At 38.1% G+C, this 23161-nt stretch overlaps 1 long non-coding RNA gene across 3 annotated transcripts in view; it reads left to right on the top strand.

Moving 5' to 3' along the window:
• LOC144021787 (uncharacterized) overlaps nt 1–23161 on the top strand; it is an 80608-nt gene that overhangs the window by 25916 nt on the left and 31531 nt on the right. For 2 of the 3 annotated variants that reach the window (XR_013284175.1, XR_013284176.1), the window contains 2 exons: nt 3088–3137; nt 3228–3615. This is a non-coding gene — a long non-coding RNA (uncharacterized LOC144021787). Of the gene's footprint in view, nt 1–3087; nt 3138–3227; nt 3616–23161 lie in introns of those variants that run through there. The other variant, XR_013284177.1, reaches the window with a different exon arrangement.

The raw sequence follows: 23161 nt of genomic DNA, 5'->3' as shown, positions 1-23161 counted from the left end.
CAATAACCCTGCTTAACTTAAAAACAACACCCAGTTTTATTACATATAAAATAAAGACATTTTTGACTTATAATTCTTTTCAGGATTTCACTTAACATAAATTTGTTTTTTTATTAATATAAATACATTAAAAAAACAGTCATTCAAGTTTAATTTAAAGTGACAGTGTGTAGAATTTGGTGCCATCTAGTGGGGAACTAATTGAATTCAATGACATAAGTTTGCAGTACAGTACATGTATTTTGAAACACGCGCACTACGGTGCCTCTGGGAGATTACTTCACAAGACTCCTGCCAATTACTACGTTCACAAAGTTCTCTTTCGGCTACCCGTAGCAGAACGATGCCGGCGAAATATGTCAGACCCCTGGAAGGCGCAGCACGACCTATATAATATAATTAGTGGATACTAGACCTACAATAGTAGCCTATGTATTTAAAAAAACAAAACAAAACTGTGTAATCTGATTACTTGCGTGGAAACAGTAACACGTTTAGATGAATCGTTACTCTAAAATGTGCATTTTGTCAGAGTAACTCGCTACTTAGCAACACGTAACTGGCATCACTGTGTGTAACATAATATTATTGTCTTGTTTAATGCTTATTCTCACTTTGGCCATCTTGATGAAAAAAAAAATATATTTGTAAATCATACAAAGGTATCCACAATGTTTGTCCTTGGGAATAAATAAGCAGCTTAAATAGAAGGAAGGTGCCTCAGGCCACTTTTGTTATTAATGAGAAGAATAATGAAAGGAAGGGAAAATCTTGTAAACAGAGCGGACTAGTGTCAAGTTAAAGCTAATCATAACCTTTCCATGCGCTGACAAGCCTGTGTGTCGGCAGCATTTACCGGGGATTAGTGGGTGGTGGCAGAAACACACAATATGTCAAACCGCAATCATTAAATGATGGTTCCTCTTGGTTACGTTTGTCAGAATTACATGATGCATTTGTATGCAAATGAAAGTGATTTTCCAAACATTATTTTCAACCATAGTCCAATGGTTTCATTTCAACATCATGGTCCAAGAATTTACAGCATTAATTTCTTTGTAGAAAATTGATAATCCTCAAGAAGTTGTGCAGACTCTGCATATAAAAAAAACAAAACATGTTGTTGAAAGCCGCCCGAGACAGTTTCACTTTTAAAATGACTCATATGCATATGAGTCGAATCAGTTTTAAACCACTATCATTAATGAGAGATTAGATTTTTATGCAAAAAACATTTTTGGGAGATATAAAATTAATCTTGCAACTAAGTGCTCTCTTTTGTAGAATATTGAACTGCATTCTCCTTTGAAGATAAACTAACGCTTGGTGCTTTATTGTACACCAGAAGATCAGTTATGAATCAGCTATAAAGGGAACAAAATGTTGGGTTAATAAAATATAAGATTATAAAATGAAAAATTAGCAATCTGGCATCTGCAACTAAATGTCAGATGACCAGTCTGTTTTTTCTCAGACTCACTGTAGGAATAATTGTAAATAATAAGTTATCATACATTTGCTTCAATGAAGAATGCTTTGCTTTGCACACACATTCACATAGCCTAGCCATATATGTTATCATATATTTGCTGCCATGAAGGACTGCTTCTGCTTGCAATGAAGAATGCTTTGCTCTGTTCCCACTCACATTCACATAGCCTGGCTATTTGAAGATGAGCCCAAGCTGAAGAACCACAACATCTAACACAGCAGAATAGTTCGAGCCAGTCTGCTGAGGCCGTCAGTTTTCTGTTGAATTATTGCAAACTTGACCACACATGTACTCTGTAATCTTCCACTCAGATGCACAACACATAGACAAAGAAGTACACTGTGTTCCAACTTTGCCTTACACATGTAACTTGGGGCGGGGAAAAGGCGTGGAAAAGCAAATAAATAGAGAGGGTGAGGAGAGTAATCTTCAGAGAGTGCAGGAGTGAATTGTATCAGTCAGTTCCTCTCCTCTCTCCTCGCAAGCCCTGAACTGAGTGTCTTCTCTCTTCTTTTTTTTTTGTCGTGTTTAACTCATTCACTCCCAGCCATTTTCACAGAAGTAGTCCCGTTCGCTCCCGGCTGTTTTACTGGACTTTGACTGATTTTGCAAGGGCCACAGAATATTGTGTTTTATGTCTATAAAAGCATGGAACCTATCAAAAGAAAGATTAAAGTCTCTTTTTTTCATCAGGAAAAAAAGTATGTTTCTATCTGTTTCCGTTTTGCAGCAATTAGCATTAGAAGAGAGCTAAGTTTCATCAGTTTTCACAAATCTATTTAAAATTGTAAGTAATTGAGCTTTTTTTCTACATGGCCCTGGTTGATCTTAGCTCTGCTGCCACCTGCTGGCCGTTTGTGTAATAACTGCCATTACTGCAACCGTTCTTTGCAGTTGAGAGGCTGAATCAAAGCCTTCTGTATGCTCTAGCATTAAAAAAAAAAAACGGGAAAAAAACGTATAAATACGTCTTTGGGACACTTAGAACATTGGAAAAAAACGTATTTACACGTTATTGGGAGCAAATGAGTTAATAGATGTCAAACAGGTAACCCTGACACTCACACAAATCCCAACGTAAAATCTGTGAAATACTTTTTACTTATTACTGTTCTCACCCTGACATAATGTTGCTCAATGCCTTTGTCTTATTTAGTTGGCCATTCAATTGTTTTCTCACACGTTGCTTTAACCGCTCCAGCGGTAAACCAACATGTCGTCAATCTTACATCGTATACGATAAATAAGTTTTATTTCAGACTGCTTTGTTGCTCTAAGACAAAACTAACGTGAGGTTTAGTGTCAGTCATTAATGAGATGACTCCCCGATCTATACTTATCGACTGAGAGCCTCCATTATTGGCTTGTAAGACATTGCTGTTGTCCCATTATCCTTTAATCATACCGCAGCAGAGCAGCGCTAATGTGGCCCCCGCTAGGACACCGTACAATCTGATGAACAAGTAGTACTAATCATACTCTGTAGCACATATGACCTGGGGTGTTTTTGCATTTGCTGTTGCATGTTAATGGGTTCATTAGGCAAACTGTGTTTTTTTTGTTTTTTTTTTGTTTTTTTTGTTTTTTTCCATCAGTAACCTGCATGAATGTACTCTTCAACTCGGAAGCAAGAAGAATGTCATAGGTGAGTACAAGTCAGTGGACAATGTTTTATCTGAAAGGTCATCTGGGATCATGATGGAGTGTGTTTGAGCTCCATGTGGGTGTTTTCCAGCGCGCAGAGAATGGAGGAGCGGATGGAGACCTTTGACTTGCCTGCAAGAAGTGTGACCCTAGTCAGTAATTCCAACATTAACTTGATTCACCTGCATGCGAACGGTAGGCTTTGTTAATCGTAGCAAAGTATCCACACGTATTTTCCATTTGCGCGGGCCGTGATTAGGGTCATGGGTGAGCAAGAACCTACGTATATGAAATGACGGTACATGTGGATAAGTGACCTTTGACACTCTCATTTATAGCAGTACACAAGTAAGTGTAGGAAGTATCATCATGGGCCATTACAAGCCATTACATTGGGTAGTTAGCTAACAAACTACAAAATAAGATGCTTATCTATTGTGTAAACAGATATATTTAATAGCATTAAAATTTAAACATCAGCCTAAATATTTTATTTTTAGGAATTAATGGTTTGTCTTATTTTGAGCAGATAAACTTGATAAAGGAAAGTGCAGCTGCTTGCCAGAAGCAGAGCTACACTGTGGTTGTTTCCAGACTAGGCTTGTGGATCGTGAAACACGGCAAGCTTTCAAAATAAAACACATGACGAGATCTGGCCCATGGGCCTTGAATCTTTGATTAATCTAAAAATACATGTTTACAGTGAACCACAGTTAAGAAATTGATCCAAAATAATTTGACTGTTAAAAGAGTGGTTTGTTGTAATGTAATCTTTGCATAGATTACTTTTAGGTAGGGCCATTTTAGGGCTAATGTGCTACAAACACAGTTTAATTTGATGTAATTTCACCCCATCAGATTGCCATTGGTCACCGCTGTTGTCCATTTTGTGAGGGCTCTCTGAGCAAAACAAGACCAAATATTGTGGAAAGCGGTTGTCCTCGGTTCAGAGTTTGAAAAGATCCACTTAAGCAGAATAGAAAAATTTAATGAACAGTAAATATTGCAGAAATATAAAAGGGAACTAGACCTTGTTTGAAGAGGTTTAACCAATAGCATCGGGTGAAAGAGGGAATAATGGATCCATTAAATAGCATAAAATGACCGACCGCACTATGTGACAACCATAACAGAACATTTTGGTGACCATAAAAACTGCATCAACATGTCTCTGATGCTCCATATGGTGACATTTAGCACAAAGACAAAAGCTGGGATTAATTTGCGATTAATTGTGAGTTGATTTCGTAAAACGGGATTAATCACAATAACAGATTTTAATGGACTGACAATTGCACAAATCCACTACTTCCTGAACTCAACACCACTCCTTCATTTCCTGTCTTTCTTGAGTGGACAAGCTGATTAATCCAGGTGTGCCTGACCTCAGTAACCACAACGACAATGGCCATAAACACCTGGATTAATCAATTTGTCCGCTCATGAAAGACTGGGAACAAAGGTGTGGTCTTAAGTTCAGGAAGTAGTCGAGCTGTGCAAAGAGCCCATAGAACATGTCATGAAGGGTCGGTTCAATTAGCAGATGGGACAAACAAACAGATGAAAAAATATGCAATATAAATTGAGCAAAACTGTTTTATGTTGATAATGGAGCTAATTTATGACAAGAGGTATCAAATGTTAAAAGATAATGCGAGTGTGTGTAGTAATTGGCATTATTATCACCACCCACGGCTCTTTCAGATAAAAATTTATGAGTATTCTAATGCACTATTTGGGTCATAAAGTTAAAAGCAGCATCTGTGAGGTTGCTATAGCTTACTTTTTTCCCCCCTCTTCTCAAAAGGAAAATTGTGTGAATCAGAGACTACTGTTAGCTTGTTTGCTAGCCACAGTATTTTAGTGCTCCAAACAAACCTAATCCTTAAGCCGTTTTGACACCGCACTCAGTCAATGTACCAAAGTCACACAGCAACGTGAAATGACCGGTTGCCAAACGTGCCCATATTTGGAAGTGTTAGCGTAGTTACTAGGGATGTAACGATAACGGCTATATAGTGAAATCGCGATTTTAAAACTGCCACAATATTGTCGTCGTCATGCCACGATATTAAAAGCAGCACATCTGTTAAAATAAAACGACAGTTTATTTCATTTGTGCAGTTCTAGCACCCTATGGTGGCTATTTTTATTTATTTATTTATTTTTTTTTAAGTGGTTTAATTTTCACAAGGCATGTTTTGACCCTTCTATGTTTACAATCCAATGGTCAGATAAAGGGGAACGTAATGTGTTTGTGAACCGAGTCAATATGTGGAGGAACTCAATATGTGCATTCATTAGCAAGTAAGTGCCTCAATATTAAGTGTTATTAGAGATTGTAGGTTGTTTATATGCATTGCTGTTGTGTACTAAAGCACAATAATGTTTTTGTTTTAGTATGAGCTCTTTTTTATTTTTTTAACAATATTGTGACCTTTTTTAATATCGCCAATCTTCCCACATTATTGCCATAATTATTATATCATGAGTTTCATATCGTGATATTGTATCATGATGTTTGGATATTGTTACATCCCTAGTAGGTACTTATAAATAAGTCAGCCAAAAGCCCTTGTGCTTGGAATCTAAAGCCCATCTATTAATCATCGAGCTGTGATTGATTGTAAGCTAATAGGTCCATGTTTTGATATATGTGTAGTAGGTAAATGCTTTAATCTTCATATATTGCAAATGATCAGACTGTATTTCAATATAGTTTTGTGAATGACCGCTATAGTTTTTGTTTCTAAACAGAATAGAAAAATAAATAGTCACAGCAGTAGGCACTGAATCAAACATTTTTATATTTTTCATGACTTTAACGATTACATAACAGGCAGAATGAACACTAATTTACTTCAGCTTGAATGCTTTAAAAAACAAAAAAACAAAACATATTTCTCTACCTTTCTCTTGACGTAGCTAATAAAATGTGACGCAAATTTGATATCAAGCCAGACATAATATCAATACTGTAGAGCTATAAATAATGATAGCGGCAGCACCTCCAGTTAATTTAAGCTGCTGACAAAACTTGCGATTTTTTTTTTTCAATCGTTTTCATACCTAACAGGATGCCAAACAAGAGCAATATTACATTTGACTGGATTGTCATGTTATAAAATTACGTTTTAGCAGGGCAAAGATGCAGCTGAGTGTTGGCTGCATGCCAGCGTGGTGTGCTAAAGGGGTCACATTTCCATCTCCATATCTGAAAGCAAGTCTTACAGTTGTAGTTCCATGCATTCAACCTCTTTGGGGATCACCGGCGTGCTTTCGTACAAGTTCAAATATAACAATTCTGCAGTTGATTATTTTCTGTTCAGGGAGTTAAAAACTTGTTTTGGCCTCTGTGGGGAATTTCACTCACAAGCATCTACGCGTGGACCTAATTTGTATTGCTTCTTTCTTGGGATGCCCATGCTACTTCCATCCATGGTTTAGGGGTTTTTCAGTATGGTTTGGCTGGTGGTTTATGTTCCCTCCTGGGCCTTTACGTTTCTCATGTTCTCTCAAGGCTTTCTGTAGATGAAACGGGAACATAGGGCAGCCTAGGAGCACACTGTGGACTGACGATCCCCAGCTGGGCTGAGCTCCAGTGTCGGCGTCAGCACATACTGACGCTCAGTAAATGTTTGATAATATTTGCTTTCCGTCAACAACATTCACTAATCCAGCTCGTACCAAATCATTCAAAACAGCACGGTTTTTACATTTACGCTTCTCTCTCTCTCTCTCTCTCTCTTTCTCTCTTTCTCTCTTTCTCTCTTTCTCTCTCTCTCTCTCTCTCTCTCTCTCTCTCTCTCTAATTAATAAAGTAAACAAAATTGAAAAATATTTTACAATTCAGAGGCAAAATCGATTCTGGAATCATTATTGATGAAGTATGTAAGGTCAGTCATTTCTTCCTGTAGTGGAATGCATGAAAATGAACATTCTTGGGAAGATTACATTTCATAAATGCATCACGTCAACCGATAAGAGCTTCAATTTAGAGGAACCCGCGTCTCAACCGACGCCAGCATTTCCAGTTTGACCCTAATGAGGATAAGATGTACAAAAATGGATGGATGATTCAAAAATAAACAACTCACTGTTATTTCGTAATTTGTGGCCGTGATGGTAATTAGGCTGAGAATGATTGTGTTGATGTTCACCATGTCTTCGTCTATGAAAATAGAAAAATCATTCGTCACTATCACTCACCAATGATGATTTTGTGAAAAATGTATTAAGGCTTTGATGAAAATAAATATTTCACTGAGCTTCAATTTTCAAATGAAAAAGGAATCTCTGCTATGATTGAAGGGCCGAAAATCAAGCAGAATTTTTTGAAGAGGCACTTGATGTCTGGCCGTGATACATTTCAAAGCGTTGGGTGAAATGTGTTTGATTTTGCTTCCATCTTTATTTCCTTCAGTTTGACATTTAACACAGTAAGTTTGAGCAAATGACACCAAATCCACCCAACCTTCATCCATCCATTTTTGTACCACCAGTCCTCGCTTGATCTTTAATTGCAGGCACAAAAGTGCATTTTGTTCAACTCATCTGTATTACTTAATGACAAAGTACGTAATTGTAGCAGTAAAAAGCCTTTTTCTGAAAATGTGTGCCATCTTGACAGTCTAGTTGGCAATCCTAAAACAGCTGACCTGGTTTTGAACTCTGACTCTAATAAGTTTGGACAGCCCTGCTTTATGCTGAGGTATCATCGTCGTTTGATTTATTATATACTGTATCGGGTTTAAGCATGGTAAAAGTGGCACAAACATGCCCAAAACAATTTCTGATTTTTTTTGTTTTGTTTTTTCAAGCCACCGTAATAACTTTACCAAGAAATAAGCAGAAATAGTGTTGGGTTAAATATTTCCTAAATTCCATTATTTTTAGCCCTTGAATTTACAATCTGTTTAAAGCAAAAATGTTAAACACATTTGTACGCAACACTATAATTCCATTAGTTGAGTGACTTTGTGAATGAGGTGGGAAGAACCAACTTTGAAGGCAGAAAAGCATGAAGAAATAGCAGTTTACTTGGACCGAGTGATTGTGATTCTTTTTTTTTTTTTCCTCTCCCAAACCAATAACAAATATGCCCCAGACTGAGTTTAGGTCTTCTGTATGTCTGTGTGCCACAATGGCATTAGCAGCAGACAGTAGAATAAGGCACAACAATAGCAAAAGGTCAAGTGCATGTGCCATATTAATAACACACAGCAAGTCACAGGGAGTTATTGTGAGTTGATTCCCCTGACAGACGTTCTACTCCAGAGACTCTTCTATGAAAAGATCAACAGAAAAGACCCATGATGACTTTAATAAAGAGCGTGCAGCTGCAGCGCAGGCGTAACAGCGGGGAGAGGAGAGCAAACTGATTTGGCTCCTGATGTGTGCTTCTCCAGCGCCACAGGTGCTTGCTTTGTAAAGCAACACTTACTGTGCGTAATGTGGATGTGTGGATACACGCCTCCCCCATCCCCTAATGATGTTGCTGTTTAACCAAAAATATCTGTCAAAGTTATGAGGCTAACAATTACTGGTAGTCATCTAAATAAAACGAACTAGCTAGCCACGCAAGTAAAATAATGAAAATGCAATTGAGTTGGATTATTTTTTTTTCCATTTCATACTACATGATGTTCGAATATAACCACTACATACCAGTTGCTAAAAGGCTAACATTTTTTTCCATTGTTGTTCGATAGCTGTTCCCATGATTTCTTGACATTCTTGTGGATGATATACAGGGTGTTCCAAAATGTTTTGACCCCATTTCATAGGCCAATAATTTTGACAATTTTCGTTGGAAGTACCTCAAATTTTCACAGCTTGTGTAGAAACGTTTCAGGTTTTTGTGTATAACGTTTCTATCTTTTCAGGTTAAGAAATGCCGTTCACTTCAAAAGAAAAGGCATTTTGCGTGTTAGAGTATGCTCGGACTCAGTCACCGAAGACAGTGCAGCATGCCTTCTTCACAATTTTTTAGTTTCATTAAGATCCATCAAGTAGTTTCCGAGATATGGGCATTTAGAATGGGGTCAACCATTTTGGAACACCCTTTAAACTCCTGTCTTTAAATGTATTTAAAAAAAAAAAATGCAAGTCCCAAATTGGTTATTTCTTTTTGATCACACCACATAATAATTCATAAAAAAAAAAAAAATGAATCGTCGGACAAATGTATCCATGCCTTAAACATGAACCCTTTAACATCTGGGGGAGGCTAAAACAAATTAATTTAATTTGTATTCAGTCAAGATGATTTAACAGAACAAATTACACTTGTATCTCATTTGTAATTTAAAATAATGTTTTTGGGGCTCATTAGCTAATTTCCCCAGCACCCCCATGAGCTGTCATGGCACCCTGATTGGAAGTCGCTGCATTTGGCACCCCCAATTGAGCTGTCATGGCACCCTGATTGGAAGTCGCTGCATTTGGTTGCTTCTGAAGCTGACACTTCAAATCACTGTTTGGTCTTTGCAAAGTAGTTTTATGCAAATTGGAAGGCTTGATAGAGAAATACAATTTTTAACTCCATGTTGTGCAGTAAAAAGACAAATTGCTGTATTTTATGGTACAATTTAGAGAGTAGAAGGCTTTACCAACAAAATTTGATGGAACAGCAGAAAACATAGTCTATTGCCAAGTATAATGCTCAATTGGCTGCTACAGGCCATTACAGTACACTACAAAGAGAGGCAATGATTTTGTCCAAGACATATATGAGCTATTTCCATGTTAGATTTCCGTCCCTTTAGGCTGTGAGCATCCAGGCTTAGCACTCCATTTTCAGGCCCAGATGAATAACAATGTGCGTATGCTCATGCAAAAAAAAAAAAAAAAAAAAAAACGCGAATCGGTTTGGTACCTCATTTCCGCACAGCTGTTTTGGTCTGCGATAATAGATCAACTCTAAACGAGAGCAAATATCACTTTGCAATAAACCCGAACATACAGACATAATGGATAATAGCCCCTTTTACAGGCCTTTACACGGATGATGCATCACAAACTCCCCGGTGTCCGTCTCGCTGTCGAATGAGCAAGTTCAAATTGCTATGAGTTTAATGGTGAAAATTGATTCAGTTTGAATCTACCAGTGGAGTGGAAAGAATATAGCTACTTCAAAAAAGTGTTGGAAGAAAAAAAACTTTCAGTTTCAAACTGTTTTTCTTCTTTCATGACATCGTCTTCCAATAATTTTCATCGTTGTTGCACTAAACACTCCATTCTGATTGGACAAACTTGATATTATATATTTTAACAATGGCGAGAAATTACTCCCAAACTAATGCACCAATGTGCCATCTGCTATGTCTGGTGGGGCATGCCCTTGTTTGTGCCCCCCAAAAAATGCAGATTGCCAGCAAAATTTATTGTGCGATAGTTGTCATGTTGAATTTAACAACCGAATAATCATGCTAAGCTCAGCAATCGGTCGAGATTAAAACCTAGGGTCTCAAACTCAGGTTCTCGAGAGCTGCAGTCCTGCATACCTTAGAGGTGTCCCTCCTCCAACACACCTGAATCGAATGACCAGGGTGGTTAGAAGACTTCCGCTGAATCTTGTATAAGCCATTTCAGCTTCATTCCCTCCTTGTGCTGTTTTTAAACTGTGCTAAATAAAAATTGAAATGAATTAAAAATAAGATGGTCATAAAAAATAGCTGAAGTAGAAAAAAAATGTAAATAAATTGTTGAGTGTTTTTAATATGTTTAGTATCAGAGGTGGGCATTCCGTCAATATTGATTTTTATTTACATTTTACGTCTGGCAGGTTATTGAATAGCTATCCGACTTCCGACCATCCTCGAATGCAGCATAAAAATATTGAGTCCTTGGCCATGCTCGGTAGTATTCACAGCAGTTACAAAGCGTGCACATATATGTAGCGACATTAGTGAGGATAAGAATAGTAACATAACAAACAATGTCACATGCAAATTAGTTATGGCAAAATTTTATTTAGCAAGATGAAAAGCGTCGTTAAAAAAAACGTTGACGAACTGCGACCATGAAATTTACTGTCGGCCCTAAAATAGCGTCTGTAATTTAGCGATGACGGAAGCCTGGTTAAAATAACGGTAATGGATTGATGATTACAGTTTGGGTCAGCTTGAAATATTGACAGATTGCAGATGACGGAAGCCACCTCTGTTCAATATTAATTGCTTTCCGAGTCACATGAATGTTTGTTTTCGGTGCGCATGAGTTTCAATCTCGTGGTTGAAACATAGCAGTAGTGCGACATGATTTTAGTTAGCGCTTCTAAAAGGATGTTTGACAAGGTTGTTGGTTTAATAAATGAAATGGTGAAATGAGGGTACAGTATGGTAGCTCAAAGCATGTTTTCATCAAAGATGTTTGCATGGGGGCCCGGGTTTCTTGCTGAAAAATGATTAAGGGGATACATTTTGAGGGGGAAAAAAAAGTGTGAGACCCTTTGGCTTATATGATACTGCTGAAGCTGTTAGGCCACTGATCAAATGAAGAGCTGACTTTGTTCCGGTACTGCAGCAGGCATTTATTAAAAATAGCTATTACCATAAGCAACCAAAAGTTACCGTAAAGTCGTGAGCATACTGGCTGACTGCTGAATAATCCTCATTTACTTTTCTTAAAAATAAAAATACAAATACAAGAGATAGACGAGGCTGTTCAAACAAATATAATGTCAAAGGGAGCAGTTTCTTTTTATGTTGTTTATTGCTTTTAGCCTTTTATTTAACAACAAACAGAGTACAATATTACAGAAACCACCATTAGAGAGGAATGTATTTTAATAAATTGCGATGCCAGTAGCAATATCATAAAAACGCATTTCACTCATTTGCTTCTCTTTGTGTGGACTTTGAAATAGATGACTGAGTGGGACTTATCTTTTGACAACAAAGAATGATCTATCATCTTGAACCGCTTTTATACAATATTTGAAGTTTCTGCTCTGTTTTGATGTGTTTTCTTTTCATTGAGTCTCATCCAACTGTTTCTGGTTGATTGGAAAGTTCCCCCAGTAAAAAAAGGCATCATGGCGACAGCCAGCGATGAGGAGAAACAGAATACAACAGACTAAGAAAGTAATCCAAAATGTATTTCAGGAGCTCTTAAGGCTAGGTAGCTACATACACGAACTCGACATAGAGCGTAGATGATGTGGCAATGACTTGGCATCCTGGAGCGTCTTAAGAAAGGGGCAGCAGTAATTAAGAAAATAGCATTCAGTTGCTGGCAACTCCAATACACCGAACCTGCAAAGCACAATCGCAGACACGGGGGCAGATCTCAGGGTGCTGAGACAGCAGACCTGACACAACAGTTGTTAAGATGCATTGAAGAGTGGCCTGTGCACACCAATAGCAATCACTTGGGTGGAATTACCGTCATTAATATTCCATTCAGTTGTAGCAATGGTGGTCGAGGCACCTGAAAGTGGGCTGTTTCTCTTTGAGGTGCAGGGAGGAAACTGTGAGTCGTGACCTGGAGAAGAAGGCATCTGTTCTTCCCCAATATATATACATTGGTGCATTTCTCAATGCACTTGACAGCATAAAACAAGTTGTTGAACATTTTTTTATTTTTTTTTTTAAACGATGAATACACGTGCCTTATTTGGAACGCCTGTAATTGGGGAATTCCAGTCACGACACAGCAGACACGTCCACGCATTACCCTCTAGAAATGCACTAGGGGTGTGAATTGCCTAGTACCTGACGATTCGATTCTTATCACGATTCACAGGTCACGATTCGATTCGATACCGATTAATCCCGATACGAATTTATAAGTCGATTGTTGCTATTTTTTTCATTCAAATTTAGAAAATACTAATCAGTAAGCTTGTAGAGTGTAAGATTTATATGAAAATGTATTATTTATTTATCTGAAATTTCAGTCTTATAGAGGTTGTAATCTGTTTCATGTTTGAACAGCATTAAAATAAAATATTAAGGCTTAATGTTCCGTTCATATAACATTCTTCCATGCTCAAGGTGTGAATCCTAACCCGAAGTCAGACGTTTTGTTGAATATTTTTCCATTAAAAATGGAAGTTTAAAAATCGATTCACACACACAAAAAAAAGAAAGAAAAAAAGGCAATGATGATAAGACGTTGAATCGGTAAGACTACCGAATGAACAATTCTGAGCTCTTAAAAAAAAAAAAAAAAAAAAAAAAAATTGAATCGATTCGAGAATCGCGCGATGTAGTATCGCGATATATCGCCGAATCGATTTTTTTTTAACACCCATAGCACTGTACTGCACTGCAGCTAAATTAGCTCATATACACAATGTTTAAAAAGCTGAAAGCTAGAGTAGAGGAGCCAATGAAAAGAAAAATACACTGTTAATGTCACCAGTGTCTAACATGAGACGCGAATGCCATCTAGTGACAGAAAAAGGACTTCAACACAAATCAATTTTTCACACTAATTTTTACAGTACAGTATATCATGTTAACTTCAAATAAATTTATGAATTGAATTGAAATTTCTGTATCAATTAACTAAGAGGTACAAACATTTGTTTCAGGTTAACATAGTTTTCCACTTTTAAGTAACAAGAGTATGAAAAACTTCACTTTTTGTCCATTTACAGCTAGTGTTGTTCCGATACCGATACTGGTATCGGAAGAGGTGCCGATACTGCATTAAAACAGTGGTATCGGTATCGGTGAGTACTCACAAGTAACATGCCGATACCATTAGTTCCAACACTAATATAGGATTTTGGATGCAGCATCTTGTGTCTTGCTGGTGCACGACATTCACTGGTATGTGACATGTTCCCTTGAATGCTCTGAACCAATAGCAGGACAGCTTTTTCATGTTGAGGAAAAAAAAAACGTAAGTATCGGTATGGTATCGGTATCGGCCGATACTGCAAAGTTGGGCATCGGTATCGGGGGCCAAAAAACGGTATCGGAACAACACTATTTACAATATATATATAAAATGTGTCATTAATTTCAGATGAATCACTAGTTCATTCTTGAAATCATGTGATTAATTATGATAAAAACTTTTAATGGACTGTCAGCCCCAGTTAAAAGACCTTCTGAACTTCTCCGATAGACCTGATGCATACGGAATGACAATGTTGCGTCCACCTCACTCTTGTTCCTTAGCACCATTTCAACCGTGCTGCCCTGTTTTCAAGGTCAGGTTGATGTGATGACTATTGAATTGCCCACCTTGATGAATCAATCATTTCTTACTGCAGATATGCACTCTACATAGTGAGAAAAAAAATAAATAAGCATCTACTTTTCACTCCTCTCCTACTGAGTGCTTACTTGACCGGTCTTATCTAAGCTGCAGCGTTTTCCAATATCTTCTCAAGACACAATGCACACCGTGCTCATAATGATGCGGCTCGTCTCTGGGGAGAAATCAAAAGCTGAATAATGCGGGTATTCATGTATATGTGGCATGTGCTTTGCCTCTCTATTTCCATTTTCTCTGTAAAGGCTCCATTACTTTTCTGAGAAAGCTATCAAAGAGCCGTGAAATGTGAGGCTGACGTCCATTTCTTTAATCCAGAAAAAAAACAACTTGATACATTATTCCGACAGATAATATGATAATGCTCGCTGAAATGAAATTCTTTCAAGGCTCCAGCGGAACACTAATTGTTTGGACCAGTTGACACAAACAAGGCACCGAGTGACCCGTTTTAATATGCTCTGTGTCTCTTTCCAAAGGTGTTTGAAGTCATTATTCTATTCCTCGCACTGGCTTTGCGCCTATCCATTCCACTGGGCCAAAATGTCCTTGTGAAGCAGCAGCAGCCGCCTCCCTGTTGTGCAAGCAATCAAAAACAGTCAAATTGGATCAGCAGGTGCATGGAGATTTTAACCTAATTGCACACACGCATATTCAAAGGAATACTGTACTCTAATTTAAACATTTCTTCTATTAGATCTCATTTATAAGATCATTTTGTGGAACAAGGTTCGAGTGCCGTCAGTGAGAAAACTTGCAGTTAGTATTCATAAGTCAAGTCAAGCCTTACTCCAAAAAGACACATAAAGTATTAACTCTTTGATGGCCAAAAACGTTTAATAACGATCAGTAAAATCACGACGTATGTTGCCATAAACGTTAAATATCGTCAACAATTTAAAAAAAAATAATTCTCAGTGCAACGTCTAAGTGCGCTGCCTGGTCAATGGGTTGTGGAATCTAAAACACTCTAAACTATGGCCAGCAGATGGAAGCATTGTATCTTTGTTCGTCAATGATCAAAGCCTTTGTCATATCAAAGTTTTTCTTTGATAACGTCAGGCAGTAAAAGAGTTAAGAATGTGAAAGGAATCATGCGATATAGCATTCCTTGTTATTTGATGCTGGAATAACTTTTCCAGGAAAAGTGTTGATTCTTGCAGTGAAGCTCTTGGGACTCTAAAGATGGAAAAAGTATTTTTTTTTTTTTTTTTTTTTTTCATTTGTGGTTGATGTTTCTACAGAGGGTGATTCGTTTAGTTTTTTCTTTAGGCTTATGGCAAAATACATTGAAATCACTAAGATAAAAAAATACAATCAGTTCCAGGACATTGGTTTGTTGATCTGATTGAAACACCATTTGCTAGCATCTATTTTAGTGTTAAACCGTTCCCTTTGTTGACTCCAAGTTTAAGTCGAAATATTCATTCTTCTTCTTAACACCCTTTATTGGGGCTGCTCACAAGTGTCAAAAACTGCACTGCTTCAACGGAAAGCAATATTTTGACAGACCAGTATGGAAACAAACAAAAACGATCACCAACAAACAAACGGGCCGTTGGACCCAAATGGATGTATTGATTAAAGTCCAAGCATGCCGGAGTGTATTATTGATAGAGCTTAGAGCAAGGAAATAATACCTTAGAGGTTTTATTCTTGTACTTGTCCTTGGCAATTGTTATTGACTAACTGCATGTTTTCCCCCTGATTATACATAGTCGGCCGCAAATTTTCATGCATAAAAAAAATGCATAATGTATATTTTCTTCTTGATTTCACCCCTCTTGATTTCTGTCTTTGGGGTCATTTGAAGGCCATGGTGTATCAGGTGATGGATGATACCGCCCAGTTTTCAGAGAGATGCTTGACACCATCTGAATCAGCAAAGATGAGTTGGTCTCATCAGACCACAGGACATGGTTCCAGTAATCCATGTCCTTACTGTCTGTATTGTGCGTCATGTTCAGAAGGAGGCTTCATTCTGTGATAACAGGCATGCTGACCAATTTGATGCCGTGTGCCATGTATGGTCTGAGCACTGACAAGCCCCGTCCATCCCTTCAACATCTGCAGCAATGCTGGCAGCACTCATATGTCTATTTTCACCTCATTAATTGTGTGAGTTAGATCCACTCAACTGAGGGTGGAGAATATTGATCTGAATCGATTAGCATTAATTACTATTGATCTGGATTCATCTAGCCAGCATGCGAGCAAGTTGAGGCGACATCCCGTGACGAGCTTTCTAAAGTATAAACAGTGACTCGCTTAATGGCCGCCGTCCTACTTCTTCCTGGGGGGGGATTTGCTTGTAAGTACAGTGAGCAGACGTGCGTGTAATTATTTAATGGACTGAAGGAATGACCTTTAAACTTTGTAATGACAAAAATCATCTGCGATAATTTAAGTGTGTGTGACACATCTGGCAAGGCTTTGTTGCTAGTGACTACATTTTTTTTAGGTGGAGGATGCTTCTTAAGTTTGCTTGCATTTATTATTATTATTTTTGTCACCTAAAAAAATAACCGACTGAACATGTCATTCTCAAACATTAACTGTCATGTAAGTTCTCAGTGTTCTCTCGAATGAACATCAGGCACAGATGATTCAAATAAAAGCCCGTTAATCACTTCCTTGATGAACCTGTGGCAGCAATTAGGGCCTCAAGTATTTTTGAATATGATGCTAGAAGTTCGGCATACTTATTTTTGGTCAGTTTTGACCCTTCCTCTTTGCACCAATTCTCCACAGCTCTTAGGCTGGATGGATGGAAGACCTCTCCAGAGATATTTCATCAGATTCAAGTCTGGGCTCTGGCTGGGCCACTCAAAAACATTCACAGAGTTGTGCTGAAGCCACTCTTTGATATTTGAGCTGTGTGCTAAAAGACATTGTCCTGCTTTACTCATTTGCTCCCAAAAATTTAGAAATACGTTCTATTTTAAATATTACCATGGTCCCAAAAACATATTTATACGTTTTTTTAATTTGTTTTTTTTCATGCTATCTGAAAGCTTTGATGCAGCCTCTGAACTGAAGAGAATGCTTAATGCAATGGTAGTTATTACAAAAACGGCCAGCAGGTGGCAGCAGAGTATACGGGATCAACCAAGGCCATGTTGCAAAAAGGCTTTTTTTCCCCATTGTTTTAAACAGATTTATGAATAATGATAAAACTTAGCTATATTCTAATGCTAATTGCTGCAAAACGGGAACAGATAGATACATACTTTTTTTTTTTTTCCTGATGAAAGAATAGACTCTAATCTTTCTTTGGTAGGTTGCATGTTTTTATAGCAATAGAATACAATATTCTGTGGGCCTTTCAAAATCTAGTAAAATAGCCAGGAGCGAAGGGGTGAAAATGGCTGGGAGTGAATGAGTTAGACGAACCAACTGTCTTTAACTGCAAGAGCACTGCAAGAGCAGGTTTTCATCAAGGATGTCTCTGTACATTTCTGCATTCATCCAGTGACCTGCTCCTGCGCTGAAAACCATTGCCACAGTAAAAATGACACCACCATGATTCTATTGGCTAGGTGATTAACGGTGTTTGGTCTCTTCCAAACATCCAATCTGGTATTCTCGCCTGTCTTGGAGGTCTACAGGCAGTTCCTTTTAACTTCATGCTCGGTTTGCGCTGTAACATGCACTGTCAACAAGACCTTAAAAACACAGGTGTGTGCCTTCCCAAATCTTGTCCAATTAGCTGAATTTTTGACAGGTGAACTCCAATTAAGCTGTAGAAATGTCTAAAGGATAAGCAGTGGAAACAGGATGCACCCGAGGCTTTCTTTTTTTTCCATAATAGAAAATGGGGTGTTGTGTGTAAAATTTGGAAACAAAATTGATTGTATTTAATTTTTGAGTAAGGCTAGTGCATGAACGAAAATGTGGATACATTCCAGATAGCATTCAGCGGCTGGGTCCTATTGACAGATGGCCTATTGACTGCTGTCTAGCCACATTTTACCCTCTGATACAGATGTACTATACGGCCGCCAATTTCAAGCAATCTTCTTTCTGTCTGGTTGAGGCTGACATGTTCTGTCCGAGAGAAGCCATTGTAGCAATCATCTCCCGCTGTGCGGCACAAAATTACATCCTGCCACAGCAACCACAACTTTAGCGTAAGGAATGCTGCCTGCGGCCCAATGACAAAGATGTGGCAATGTGAGCGACCGCTCAGGGGAAGGCAGGACCTAATTATCCATGTAGCGCCTTGGAATAACAATGTACGGTAGTTTACAGGGTTTCATATGGAACAAAAGGTGCAATAAGCGTTTCTAACCTGACACCCTTTTTTGAATTCAGCAGATAAAGACTGTGAGTGTCAGCAGGGTCCACTTTTACTGATGCAGTTGTTTGGCTGTCTCGTTTAAATATCAGGATGTCAAATAACTAATAAGACGTCTTGAGTCTTTAGGAGTCATTAGGAGGACACTATTTTCCTGCTCCTTTTTTTAAAGAACACCGCAGTGACTCAGTTTGTCAATATGTCTAACCATGTTGTGATTTTGGTTTACGCCGGGCCAAATTACTTCGCCTCAAATTAACAGACAAAAAAGAATAAGTTGCTTTCAAAACAAAGTGAAAGAAGGTGTGGTCATAAATGGAAATGCTATTTTTGGAACATGCAGGGTAACATACAATCTAATTAGGTTAAAAAGTCCAAATAGTCATCATGGTGCGGTACAGGATTTTTATTGGAAAGTGACGATTTGTTATACATTACATCAAAGACGGCTACTGCTAAAATTTATAATTAAAAACCCTGGTACATTTAGCAATATTTTGTACATTTATGTATATGTACAATGCTGAACAAATGTGTTTGACCACCTGCCATTTAAAAAAAAATGGGAAAAACCCCCCAAATATTTTATTAATAATTCAGTACGGATTCTTTCCTTTTCAGTGAACTGTTGATGTTTTATCATTAGGGGAATCTTGTTTGTACCTCTCGGCGATTGGATTGTGTGAAAATACATGGTAATAGTTCATAGAAATTGAATATACAAATCAGACCTTGTTTTTGTTTTTAATGAAAAGTGAAAATAGTTATAAGAAGTAAAGTAAAACGGTCAGTCTTAAAACCCACACCCACTTGTGGGAGACTCAAAATACAGTTCCACTCCAGTCCTGTAGGTGGTGGTAATTGTGCTTCACAAAGTGTTTAAGAATTACCAAAAAATGAGAAGAAGACATTCATAAATTAGTAAATGGCCTTTCACTTGCATAGGACATCAAATTTATTGATTATTTTGTTCAGGATCACAGCTGAACTGCTGGAGAAATCCAAAGCATGCACAGGGAGATCATAAAGGCTCAAAGTCACGTAAGAAAGACATGCTAGCCGCATGTTCGACAGCAATGTCAATTGTGATGGAAACAACAACAAAAAAATAACAAAATAAAATAGTCCTTGAATGTAACCGTTTCTATCTTGGCCCTTGCCCTACCCTGTACATCTCACAGAAATAATTTAGCATTTTGTTAACAGGGTTAACAAAAAAGTTAACAGGGATACTCCGTGACTACCATTTCAGTCTATGACTGTTTTTATATACAATTCTCAGTTCAACCTGAGAAAATAGGTTAAAGTGTACCAACAGAATGATGCCTCAATCTAATGCATGCTTTTGATAGGGTGCAGGTGCTGTGCTTGCTAAACTTGTACCTCTTTAACTTGTATCTGGGGCACTGTGGCTCTGTGCTGCTGTGTTATCTTATCGTAAGGGTACCATTCAACGCGGCAGAAGTCACCTTGGTGCTATAAAAGATTCAAACACTCCTCTGGAGATGTCTGTCTTAACATAGCAACATATGCCACTGCAGAGAGGCCGACCGCGGAGATCCTTTGGTATAAGATAAGGTTAAAAAAAAAAAAAAAAAAAGAAAGAAAGATGAAAACTTTACTATAGTGTGAAAAGTCCTCCAGCATAATAATTTTATTTAACTTTTTATCATCATATGAAGCTCGCTAATGGCAAATATGGTCCACTTCCAGTAGTGTCATGCAGTATCATGCTCAAGGACAGTTGATCAATCTGACATGGAATGGAGGCTAGAAATTCTCAGTTGTTCATTGGAAAATCATCGAGCCTCACTCGAGAACGGATGGATGGTATTGTAGCTATGTTTTCCGGTTGTAAAGAGTTCACAGCGTGACTTCTGATTACACATGCGAATACATATTGTGGGTAGCCTTGTTTTTTGTACGCTTATCTTCTCGTGTAACTGATGCTAGCTTGCGTTGCGCACGCGTATGTTTGTAAAGATCTCACTCTGCATAGCCTTCAAGAGAAGATTCTGGCCGTTGAGTTAGTAGCTGAGCTTTTAGCTGAGTGGTCCGCACAAGTGATTTGTGGACGCCACAGGTTGCTCACCATGCCTTTTCGATCTTAAATGGAGTTGGCAACAATCTTAATCATTACATTTTTCGTTATTACCAATGTTAGAGCAATAAATGGCATACTGGATTTGTTAACAATGTGCATATGACCATCATCAAGAGCCCACCTGTTTCTCTGCCAGGCAGAGGGAACCTTTTGGATAAACAAACAAACAAAAGAAGTCCAGTTTTCAACATTCGTAGACGACCAATCTGTCACATGAGCTGAGCCTAATCAAGTCTCACCGTAATATTGTAGATAAACAACAGCCAAGTGCTGTTTTTATGATTATGCTGGTTTTATGATCTGTGGCTCATTCAGTTCAAAAATATGTGCAGTAGATTGAAACTAACAGTCCATGGATTTCAGGTTTTCATGGCTGACTTATGGCTTGTTTGCTGTTTGCAATTGTTCTGCAATTAGGAAGGAAGTAAAATAGGGTCTGCATCTTTTAAGATTGACAATGAACATTCAAATTAGGGATCCATCCAACAGTTTAACCCATTGATAGATCATTTCAACAATTGGAAAATAGACTCCTCACATACAGCAATATGATGCTGAGATTTTGGCTCAAATTTGTTGATTGTCAGAAGATTTGGGGCAAAAAAAAAAGCAATATGTTACCCCATACATGGTGTGTGGTGTGCCTCAACAACCTGATCTGCTCCCCAGACACCAAGTCACCCCCTGCTTCATTATCCGCCACTAACCTAAAATGTTGGCTGTGTTGTATTGACGACTGTGAAGGCTTAAATGCAGAGGACATATTCAATGAATGTGTTCGTGACAATGCAGATAATAGTTCTTCTTGCAATGATAATCTTTGAGTGTTTCTTGGCACCCAATTAAACAAATATATATTGTCCAGCTGAAAAATTACATTTCCAATCGATTGTTTTCTGAATTAGTAAGGACCATTGAGCAGCAGAGAGGGAACACGGTATCCTTCACCTCTAAAATGATACAGCTTTGTCTGTATCACCACAACGCATTGACCCATTGGGATAAAGCTCCTGAATGCGGCAACAAACTTATTGATTACACTTGTGGACATCAAGTCCCTTTTAATTTCAAGAATTACAGCAAACTATTAAGACTGTGCTTAGTATTGGCAGAGTGAGACAGGGATGAATATCATCTCATTTGTTTGCGCCTCTCGCACGGGGGCTGATAACACCTTGCCAAAGTCACTTCGCACATCCTGGTCAATCTGCCGATCGATTACATAGACAGTGATACATGCTCCTGCACCTAATGGGAATAATTAAGAAAAAGCAAAAGCGTTAGAAGGCTGATTTATGTTCAAAGGAGAGGGTGGGCTCACATAACTCCCAATTACTCTGCAGCTGAGAGGTGCAAAGTACAGTAAGAACCGCAGATTGACTTTCACTTAGCTGGATGAAATGATACAATAACCACGTATGCCAGAGGGACACTGTCCCCTGGGTGCACGCACAAGGTGAAAGTCATAGTCGGTGCTTTTAATAAAGACACCACGACTCCAGCTCATCGCAGAAGGGTACATGACCTTGTTGGCTTGTTATTGTAGGTGTACATTCAATATACAATGTATAATGACTGCGACTCACTTTCCACTCACAACTTATTTATCTCCAAACTGTGAACAAGATGTCAACAGCGCTTGATGTAAAAATGTGAAAACACAAACACTCCCATCTTCTGCTGAATGTTCGCAACACTTTTTTTTCTTCCCCCATTTGTCTTCTCTTAACACCGTGTTGTGACTGTGTTTTGGGTTGGGTCCCTTGTGATGCTGTCAGTTGCTATACAGTTACTGTGGTCTTCTATTAGTCACGCTTATTTTGTCATATATGATCCTGTATGTGGTCCTGTATTTGTCCCTTATGATGGTGTCAGTTGCCATGCAATTGCTGTGGTCCTGTATTAGTGACTCATTTTTATGGTCCTCTATTAGTCATGCTTGTTTTGTCATATATGATCCTGTATTTGTCCCTTATGATGTTGTCAGTTGCTATGCAATTGCTGTGGTCCTGTATTACTGACTCATTTTTATGGTCCTCTATTAGCCATGCTTGTTTTGTCATACATGACCCTGTATATGTCCCTTGTGATGTTGTCAGTTGCTATGCAGCTGCTGTGGTCCTGTATTAATCATGCTTATGTCATATTATCGCTGTACTGTGAAAAACACTTTTGTCCATGTTTTTGTTTTTGTTTTTTTATGTCTGCATTCAGTTTCATCCTATAAACATACAAAAGACAAAAATGGACACAAGTGTTTTTCGCAGGATAGTGACGATATATAACCTTGTATTTGTCTCTTTTGTTGTTGTCAGTTACTATGGTCCTGTATTTGTCCCTGATTATGTTCTCAGTTTCTATGCAGTTGCTATGGTCTTGTATTAGTCACACT

Source organism: Festucalex cinctus, chromosome 7, assembly GCF_051991245.1.
Source record: "Festucalex cinctus isolate MCC-2025b chromosome 7, RoL_Fcin_1.0, whole genome shotgun sequence".
In the NCBI taxonomy this organism is placed as follows: Eukaryota; Metazoa; Chordata; class Actinopteri; order Syngnathiformes; family Syngnathidae; genus Festucalex; species Festucalex cinctus.
Note: the sequence above shows the minus strand (reverse complement) of the source record. Positions and strands in the feature narration are given on the sequence as shown.